Source organism: Suncus etruscus, chromosome 9, assembly GCF_024139225.1.
Source record: "Suncus etruscus isolate mSunEtr1 chromosome 9, mSunEtr1.pri.cur, whole genome shotgun sequence".
NCBI classification, from domain to species: domain Eukaryota; kingdom Metazoa; phylum Chordata; class Mammalia; order Eulipotyphla; family Soricidae; genus Suncus; species Suncus etruscus.
In genome coordinates, this window is record NC_064856.1 from 59,455,657 (window position 1) to 59,464,816 (window position 9,160).

Sequence of the window (9,160 nt, forward strand, 5' to 3'; positions counted from 1 at the left end):
AAAGAAAATTACCTATCCATATATATATATATATATATATATATATATATATATATATATATATATATATATTTTGGGGGGGGGGTCACACTTGGCAGCTCTCAGGGGCTACTACTGGCTCTATGCTCAGAAATCGCTCCTGGCTGGCTTGAGGGACCATATGGGATGCCAGGATTCGAACCACCATCCTTCTGCATGCAAGGCAAATGCCCTACCTCCATGCTCTCTGACCCCGAATCCAGATTTTTTAATTAAAATTTTTGTTTTGGGGGTCGGAGAGATAGCGCAGTGGCGTTTGCCTTGCAAGCAGCCGATCCTAAGGTGGTTGGTTTGAATCCCGGCGTCCCATATGATCCCCCGTGCCTACCAGGAGCTATTTCTGAGCAGATAGCCAGGAATAATCCCTGAGCACCGCCGGGTGTGGCCCAAAAAACAAAACAAAAAAAATATTTTTTGTTTTGAATCACCAAGATTACAAGTTCCAAAATTTATGACTGAGTTTTAGGTACACAGTGTTTCAGCAATATCAGTCTCCTTCATTCCACTAATGCTTCTGGTTTCCCTCCCTCCTCAGCCTGCCTTCTATAAAGACATTCTTTTTTTTCTCTTTCTTTTTGGGGCGGGGGTCACACCCAGAAGTGCTCAGGGGCTACTCCTGGCTCTGCACTCAGAAATAGCTCCTGGCAGGCTCGGGGGACCATGTGGGATGCCGAGATTCGAACCACCATCCTTCTGCATGAAGGCAAACACACTACCTCCATGCTATCTCTCTGGGCCCCTATGGAAGACATTCTTTTGTTTTCTTCTTCCAATCCAACCTGAGTGCTTCTTCCTGAGGACCAGTTCTTATGCTCTTCTTTTCTATTGCCTTTGTTATTTCTTTACATCATTTGTGTAAGAGAGATCATTCTTATGACCAAGTAGTACTCCATTATAGTTTTTTTAGCCACTCACCTATTTTTGGGCACTTGAGTTGTTTCCAGATTTTGGCTATTATATGAATAGTGCTGCAATGAACATATTAATGCAGAAGTCCTTCTGAATTGTATTTCAGGGCCCTCAATTATATTCCATGGAGTAGAATTGTAAGGTCAGAGGAAAGCTCAATTCCTAGCTTTTTTTGTTTGTTTGTTTTGTTTTTGGGTCACACCCAGCAGCACTTGGGTTACTCCTGGCTCTACACTCAGAAATCACTCCTGGCAGGCTTAGGAGGCCATATGGGATGCCAGGATTCGAACCACCGTCCTTCTGCACGCAAGGCAAACACCCTACCTCCATGCTGTCTCTCTGGCTCTGATATCTAATTTTTTGAGTTGCATTTCCTAATGATTAGTGATATAGAACATTTTTATGTGCCTTTTGGTCATTTGTCCTTTGAGGCCTCTTCAGATCTTCTGCCCTTAATTTTTTGTTTGTGTTTGGGCCACACCTGATGGTGTTGTGGTTACTCCTGGCTTTGTGTTTAGAAATTACTTCTGACAGGCTCGGGGGATCAAATGGGATGCCAGGAATTGAACCTGGGTCAGCCATGTGCAAGCCAAATGCTATCACTTTGAACCCACTTAATTTTTTTTAATACTGAATTGTATTTGTGAGTTCTTTATATAGCTTGACTATCTGGTAGATGATTTGCAAATATGTTCTTCCTGTCAGTAAGCTGACTTTTGGTTCTAACAATGAGGTTTTTTTTTTTTTATTGTGTAAAAGCTTTGTAACTTAGTTCTTGCTTTCCTTGTTCTTGTTAATAGATTTAAAATATTATCCCAATACCATAATGAATGTCCATACTGTCTGGTTTCTAGGAGCTTTATGATTTTGGCCTTTTGTGAAATTCATTTTGACTTAACTTTTATGTATGGTATAATGAAATATTCCATTTCCATTCTTTGGCATATAGTTATCTAGTGACCCAGCACCAGTGTTGAAGAGACTGTCCTTTACCCTATTGGGTTTGTTTTTTTTTTACATAAATCAAGGTATACATGTGCCTGGGTTTATTTCTAGATTTTCTATTATGTTTGACTAAGCTATATGTTTATGCCAAATAGCATGTTTTCTTTGGGATAATATTGCTTGGTAATATTAGAATCAATATGAGCATAATATTTCTAGTTTAATATCTTTATTTTTTTAATAATTAAATATGATTGAGTTTCTGTCATTGAATGTATACTATCTTTCCCCAGTGCATCTCCCACCACCAGTGCCCCAATTACCCTCCCAGTGCCCTCAGCTTTCTTTCCCTTCTTTTTTTTTGGGGGGGGTGGTTTTGAGTTTTGGGTCACACCTGGCAGTGCTCAGGGGTTACTCCTGGCTCTGTGCTCAGAGATTGCCTCTGGCAGGCTCGGGGACCATATGGGATGCCGGGATTCGAACAAGGTGTCTGTCCTGTGTTGGCCACGTGCAAAGAAACGCCCTTGCCACTGTGCTATTGCTCTAGCCCTGCAGCTTTTCTTTTTTTTTTTTTTGGTTTTTGGGCCACACCCTGTGACGCTCAGGGGTTACTCCTGGCTATGCGCTCAGAAGTTGCTCCTGGGGTCCGGGCGGTGGCGCTAAAGGTAAGGTGCCTGCCTTGCCTGCGCTAGCCTTGGACGGACCGCGGTTCGATCCCCCGGCATCCCATATGGTCCCCCAAGCCAGGAGCAACTTCTGAGCACATAGCCAGGAGTAACCCCTGTGCATTACCGGGTGTGGCCCAAAAACAAAAAAAAAAAAAAAAAAAAGAAGTTGCTCCTGGCTTCTTGGGGGACCATATGGGACGCCGGGGGATCGAACCGCGGTCCATCCTAGGCTAGCGCAGGCAAGGCAGGTACCTTACCTCCAGCGCCACCGCCCGGCCCCTCAGCTTTTCTTTATATTTTGTTTTTGTTTTTTGTTTTTGGGCTACAGCCAGCAGTACTCAGGGGTTGCTTCTGGCTCTATGCTCTGGAATCACTCTTGGCAGGCTCAAGGACCATATGGGATGACAGGGATTGAACCCAAGTCAGCTGCATACAAGACAAACAAATGCTCTACTGCTGTGCTATCTCTCCAGCTCTCAATTTTCATTCTTAAGATTCTTTCACTATTAGCTGTTTTCATGGTTCCATATAAATTTTAGGACAGCTTGTTCTATTTATGTAAAAATGCTATTTGAGTTTTAGGAATTACTTGGAATTTCTATGTGTTTTGGTAGTTTTCTTTTCTTTTCTTTTCTTTTCTTTTTTTTTTTTTTTTTTGCCTTTTAATTATTAGCTTTTCTAATCTTCAGACATAGAATATTTTTACTTGTTTCTAGTGTTCTTCCATTATTATTTTTAAAGCACTGTTTTATTTGTTTTAATTTGGGGAGGTACTGAGGGACAACTTCCAGCTCTGTGCTTAGAGCTCGCTCCCTGCATTGCTTGAAGAACCATGTAGTGTTGTGTATTGAGCTAAGGATGGTCATATGAAGACAAATGCCCCCAAAAGGAAATCTTTTTTTTTTTAACTTTTATAATTTTTTGGTAGTTTTCTGCTATGTACGAATATATTGCTTAAGAAATGATGAAAACTTATTATTTTTAGCTTGTAGATTTTTAAAAAATTAGGCATCATTGCACTACATTTTCCTTGTTTCTGTTTGAACTAATCAACATTTTATTCTTTCTGATAGATTTAAATTTGTTTTTAGATACTCTCCAAGGTGGTCGTGGTTGCTTCTGGTTCTTTGCTCATTTGGTTCACTTTCAATTGTACTCTGGGACCATGTGTTATCAGTGATCTAAAAGGTCAGCTGCATGGAAGTTAAATACCTTAGCATCTATACTACCCCTTTGACTGAAGGGTGCAAGTATTTTAATTTTGTTTAGGGGCCATATCCAGTGGAGCTCAGGGCTTAATTGTGGCTCTGTGCTTCGATACAACTCTATGGTTTTCAGGAACATACACAGCACTGAGGATTTGAACCTGGGTCAGCTATGTGCAAGGCAACTGTGTTCAAGTGCTTTAAACCCTGTACTCTCTCTAGGTTATGTGCATGTTGATTTTGGTGAGGAGCACTGAACACTTAGCAGTGCTCAGACTTAGCAGGGCTTGGTGGCCATTAGGTCTACACTGGGAAGTGTTTGAAAATTATGTGGTGTGGGGGATCAAACCAATAATTCATATATGCAAGGTATGTGTTCTGACAGTTGAACCACTTACTAATCCTGTATGTTTATCACTTTTTTGTTATTTTTTTTGGACTACTCCCTGTTGCGCTCAGGGGTTACTTCTGGCTCTGTGCTCAGAAATCCTTGGCTGGGGCCAGAGAAGTGGTGCAGGCAGTAAGGCATCTGCCTTGCCTGAGCTAGCCTAGGATGGTTTGATTCTCAGTGTCCCATGATTCCCCAAGCCAGGAGCGATTTGAATCCATAGCAAGGAGTGACTCCTGAGCGTTACCGGGTGTGCCTCCCCTCCAAAAAAAAAAGGAAAAAGGAGACCATATGGGATGCCAGGGATTGAAACTAGGTCCATCCTGGGTCGCTACATGCAATGCAAATGCCCTACCACTGTGCTATTGCTTTGGCCCCTGTTGATCTCGTGTCCTTCAACTGTACTAAGTTCATTAATTAGTTCTAACAGTTTTATAAATGTTTTTTGTTGGGGCCACACCTGGCCATGCTCAGAGTTTTCTGCACTCAGGGATCACTCCTGGTGATGCATGGGTCCATATGAGCTGCATGCAAGGCAAACACCCTACCACTCTGGCCCCAGCATAGTTGGTTTTTAAAGTCAGATGCTTTGGGGGGGGGGCTCATCTATCAAGAGCAGGTTTGTCAGTCAGGATGCCCCATGTGGGGTGTATTGTCTCATTCATACAGGGTGCCTCCCTGTTCTTAGGCATCAGCAGGTGCTGCTGTATCAGTGTGTTCCAGTCTCTCCTGCCTGCTGCAGTGCAGTTTTATTCTTCACCTGACAAGTACTGTTGCTTCTCAGACTTCCTTTTTAGAAGAAATTGCTCCATCTAGAGCTGTCAAGGTGTCTCTCATGTACATGGGGGAGGTAAGCAAGGTTTTGCTGTGTCACCAGCTAGAATAGTTCCATTCTAACCTTTTCAATTAATGGAAGAGAAGGGTAAGATTGTGTGTGTGCCTGTGTGTGTGTGTTTTCATATAATGAGACGACGCTATATTTGTTTGTTTGCTTTGGGTCCACACTTGGTGATACTCAGGGTTTACTCCTGGCTCTGTACTTGGGAATTACTTCTAGTGATGCTCGTGGACCATATGGAATGCCAGGGATCAAACTTGGGTTTGTGCATGCAAAGCAGATTCTCTATCTATTGTACGCTCTCTATGACCCCGAGAGATGAAGCTGGATTTGGGGACACTTTCTGAAAACACTGGTTGATAGTCAGCATCTCCCCCCACCACCAACCAGTGTTGTCATGCTGTGGGGCTTCTGTCTCAAGCTTGGTGTGGTACACCAGCATCTATCTGGTCAGCCTCTCCAACAGGAACTTGCTGAGATTGTTTTGCTCATTGTGGCTGCTGCCTTCAAGACCTCTGATCTTGGCTTGCCAAGATTGTCCTTTAATGTCTTTGAGTTTTCCTTTGCAGTAAATAAGCACAGGCTTATTTTGGTTTCTATGGCTGCCAGGATTGTTATGCACTGATCAGGTCCAGTCAGTCCAGCTTGGCTGCATCTTGGGGAACACAATGGCTGATAGACTTGTAGATTTTTTTCCTATTGTGTCTTTTTTTTTTTTTTTTAATTTTTAAGTAAAACCAGATTTTATTTGAAGGTTCTGAAGTAGGGGAGGGAGAGAATAAGAGAGAGAGAAAAACACACCCAAGAGAATGCCAGTGTACATCCCAGGGTGTAAGTATAAAAGTCCACATCTCAGGAGGGGAGATGGGACAACATGTGCATGTGGGCACCATATGTCTGGGCCAGCAACACACATGTACCCCTCCCCTGGTTCTTGACTGGGACTATTTTTCCCTCCAAGAGGACATTGGGCAATGCCTTGGGGGGCATTTTTGGTCATCACAATTGGCAGTTACTGGCATCTAGTGAGGAGAGACCAGGGAGGCTACCAAGATCCTGTAATTCACAGGATCTCCCTCCCTACCCCCCACTACCAAATGACAGTGACAGAGACAGAGAAGCAGTTTTTTCAGGCATACTTGGAGCAGATCTCTTGGGTGGCAGGGGGTACACCTGGAAAGGAAGTGCCCGTGGGCTCTGAGCAGCTGAGGCAGCCGCTGTAGTACTCCGTGGGTGCAGTCTTGGGCCTTGATCTCCCTCAAGCCTGGATCTGAAGGGACATGCTAGTGTTTTTGTGAGGCCTGTTGAGTTGCAGGCTGCTGAGAGAGGACTTAGAAGCAAATGCAATTTTAATGCCTCCTCTGAGTGGCTGAGCAAGAATAGGGACTTGGCAAGGCAGGCAACATGCTCAGAGACTGTCAGCTGGCTCTGGGCATGGTCTGGCCTCTCTGGTGCCCACAGGGAAGGGTCATGCAGGAGTGGGGCTGGCTGAGTGGATATGCTGACCAGAGACTGCCTGGCTTTTCCAGTTCCTAAATGTGCTTAAAGCTGATCAAAAGAGTCAGTTTTTGGGACTTTAAGGGCTATCTCTTCTCCCCCTCTCTACTTCCTTATTTTATGGAGCCACACTTGGTGGTGCTCAAGGATCACTCCTAGTGGACTTAGGGCACCAAATAGACTGCTGGTGATCAAACCTGGGCTAACTACGCAAACACCCTACCTGCTATCCTACCACTCTAGTCTCTATCTATATTCACATTAAACCTGTACACTATCAGTTGTCAACTTTGAGAATTTTTTGATAGAATCTTCTAAAGCAAAAGACCTGCTGCCAACACTTGCACTCAGGGAAAAAGGGGCACATGCACACCCCCAACCCAGACTCTACTAGGAGGTTTCACAGAACTTTGTTGAGGAGATGTCGTAACCAGAAAGAGCCCAAGTGCCTATCCATATAGAAGAGATCATTGAATTATGGCCTATTCAAATGAAAAAATACATGACTTTTGTGTTATCATCACTGAGATGTGACCACATAGAGGCACCTGACTTCAGAAGACAAATGACAAATCAGTGGATTCTGTTTTCATGAGGGCCAAGAATGGGCAAAGCCAGTCTGTAGATTCTGAAGTCAGACTGTGGTTGCCTTGTGGTTGCTGATGGAAAAATTGGCCAATTCAGGAGTTCTGGAAATGGCAGTGTGTACCTAGTAATACCTCTTGGCACCTTGCCTGGATCTAGCTTTTCCTTTTTGCCTGCAATAGCTCTGGAGTGGTGGAACTGGCTATTTGTGGAGTTCAACTAACCCAAATCTTCCCTCAGGGCTGTCTCGCTAGCATCAGACATCAAGCATTGGGCAGATCTTTAGAAACACTAAAAGTTTTTTTGTTTCTTTAGGCCACAGCTGGTGGTGTTCAGGGGTTACTCCTGGCTCTGCTTAGGAATCAATCCTGGTGGGGGAGGCAGGAGACCATATGGGATTCAGGGGAATCGAACCTGGGTCAGCTGCACAAAAGGCAAGCACCTATCCACTGTATTACAGGCTCAGGCCCAGAAATGCTACTTAAATTACAAAAAACAAAAACGACACATTTTTTTGTGGCATTGGGGATCAAACCAAGAGTTTCACACATGTAGGCACATGTTCTACCACTGAACCAGATTCCCAGAAAAATGCCTGCGTTTTGATTCCTTTCTGCAATGTTTCTACACAATTATTTCCTTGGCTTATCTTCTGGGATCTGACCAGAAGCTTGCCTGAACAAGTGTAAATTGACTCCCTGATCTCAACTTTCTGATCCCTTTGGAGTATCTACCCCATTCCATTCTAAGACTGGACACACTTTCTCTTCCTTTGTCTTCTTTTCTCTGAAGACTATATCTGGGGTTGCCCTGGGACTGCTTCCAACTTTGTGTTCAGGAGTGGCTGAACTGCCCATGTGGGTGGGCTTGGAGCTGGGGTTCCTAGCACAACACATGCTCTGCAGCCTTGAATCTTCTCCCCCACCCCTTCCTTTCTTTCCCAGCATGTGAAGGACATGCCAACAACCTGATGTCTCCTGCCCTACCTCTATTTCTCCTAGCTTTCTTTCGTGCACATATCCGAGAAGCTGAAATCTTCCAGAATTCTCTAGACGGGTCACTTGTCCCACTCCTAGATTTCTCTGTATAATTAAAATGTTATTTTATCACAAAATAACACAGGCCCACGTGAACAATTATGAAGAAAGCATGCCGAAAGAATAAAATAGTTCTTATAATCCCATCTCCACGAGCAGCTCTCCAGGCCTACTTTGGGGCTTATAATTGTAAATGGGGCTCGCAGGTGACCATCTCCCTCTTAGGTGCCTCAACCCCCGTTACTGCCCAGAGTCTCCACTTGCAAGTCCTGCAGACCTTGGAGACAATGAAGGGTTTCATGAAAGGGAGATGACCAAGCAGGCGGATTGCATGGACCATAGCAGAGATGCAAGATCTGAGAGGGTCGCCAGATGGCAGGCGCGGGCTGCGCTCGGAGCCGGGGCTGGGGCGACGACTTTGGGTCGGGAAGGAGGCGGCGGCCCCGGTGACCCTCTGGGTCTCCCCTGATCCCCGGGACTGTTTCATTTGATCCTTCCTGATCTGGAGAGCTGTTTTTATTCCGATTTTATACATGAGGCGAGTAAGGCTCATACCAGAGATGGGCAGGTGCTATCTAGGGGACAGACAGAGGCGAGGACAGGGCCCCAGAGGTTCTGCCTCCACTGCCAGCTACCTGGAAGGAGGGGAGAAAGGTGTGGAGAGCGGGGGCTGGCCTGGCTTCCTCCTGAGCCCCTCTGGGTTTTTGCGGCCCCCTGAGTCGACCACACACACAGCCACATATGCCCTGGCACTGCCGTTCCAGGAAGGCTCGACCCTGCGGGGTGTGTGTGCAGCGGCTGCTGGGGGTGATCCCGAGGGGGAGGAGGAGCAGCCGCCCACGACCGCGGCCCGAACGTTCGTTTCCTGGCAGGTCTGACCCCCGCTTCCCCTCGGGAGCCCCGGCAGGGCCGGCAGGGCGAGGTCATGCAGGGCGAAATTCCAGCCCGGGCCCGAGCAGTCGCCTCGCTTCTGCCGATAAGCTGCGCGGGAGGGGAGAGGAGAGGAGCGGGGACGGCGTGTCCGCCCACACCCCCGCGCTGTCAGCACC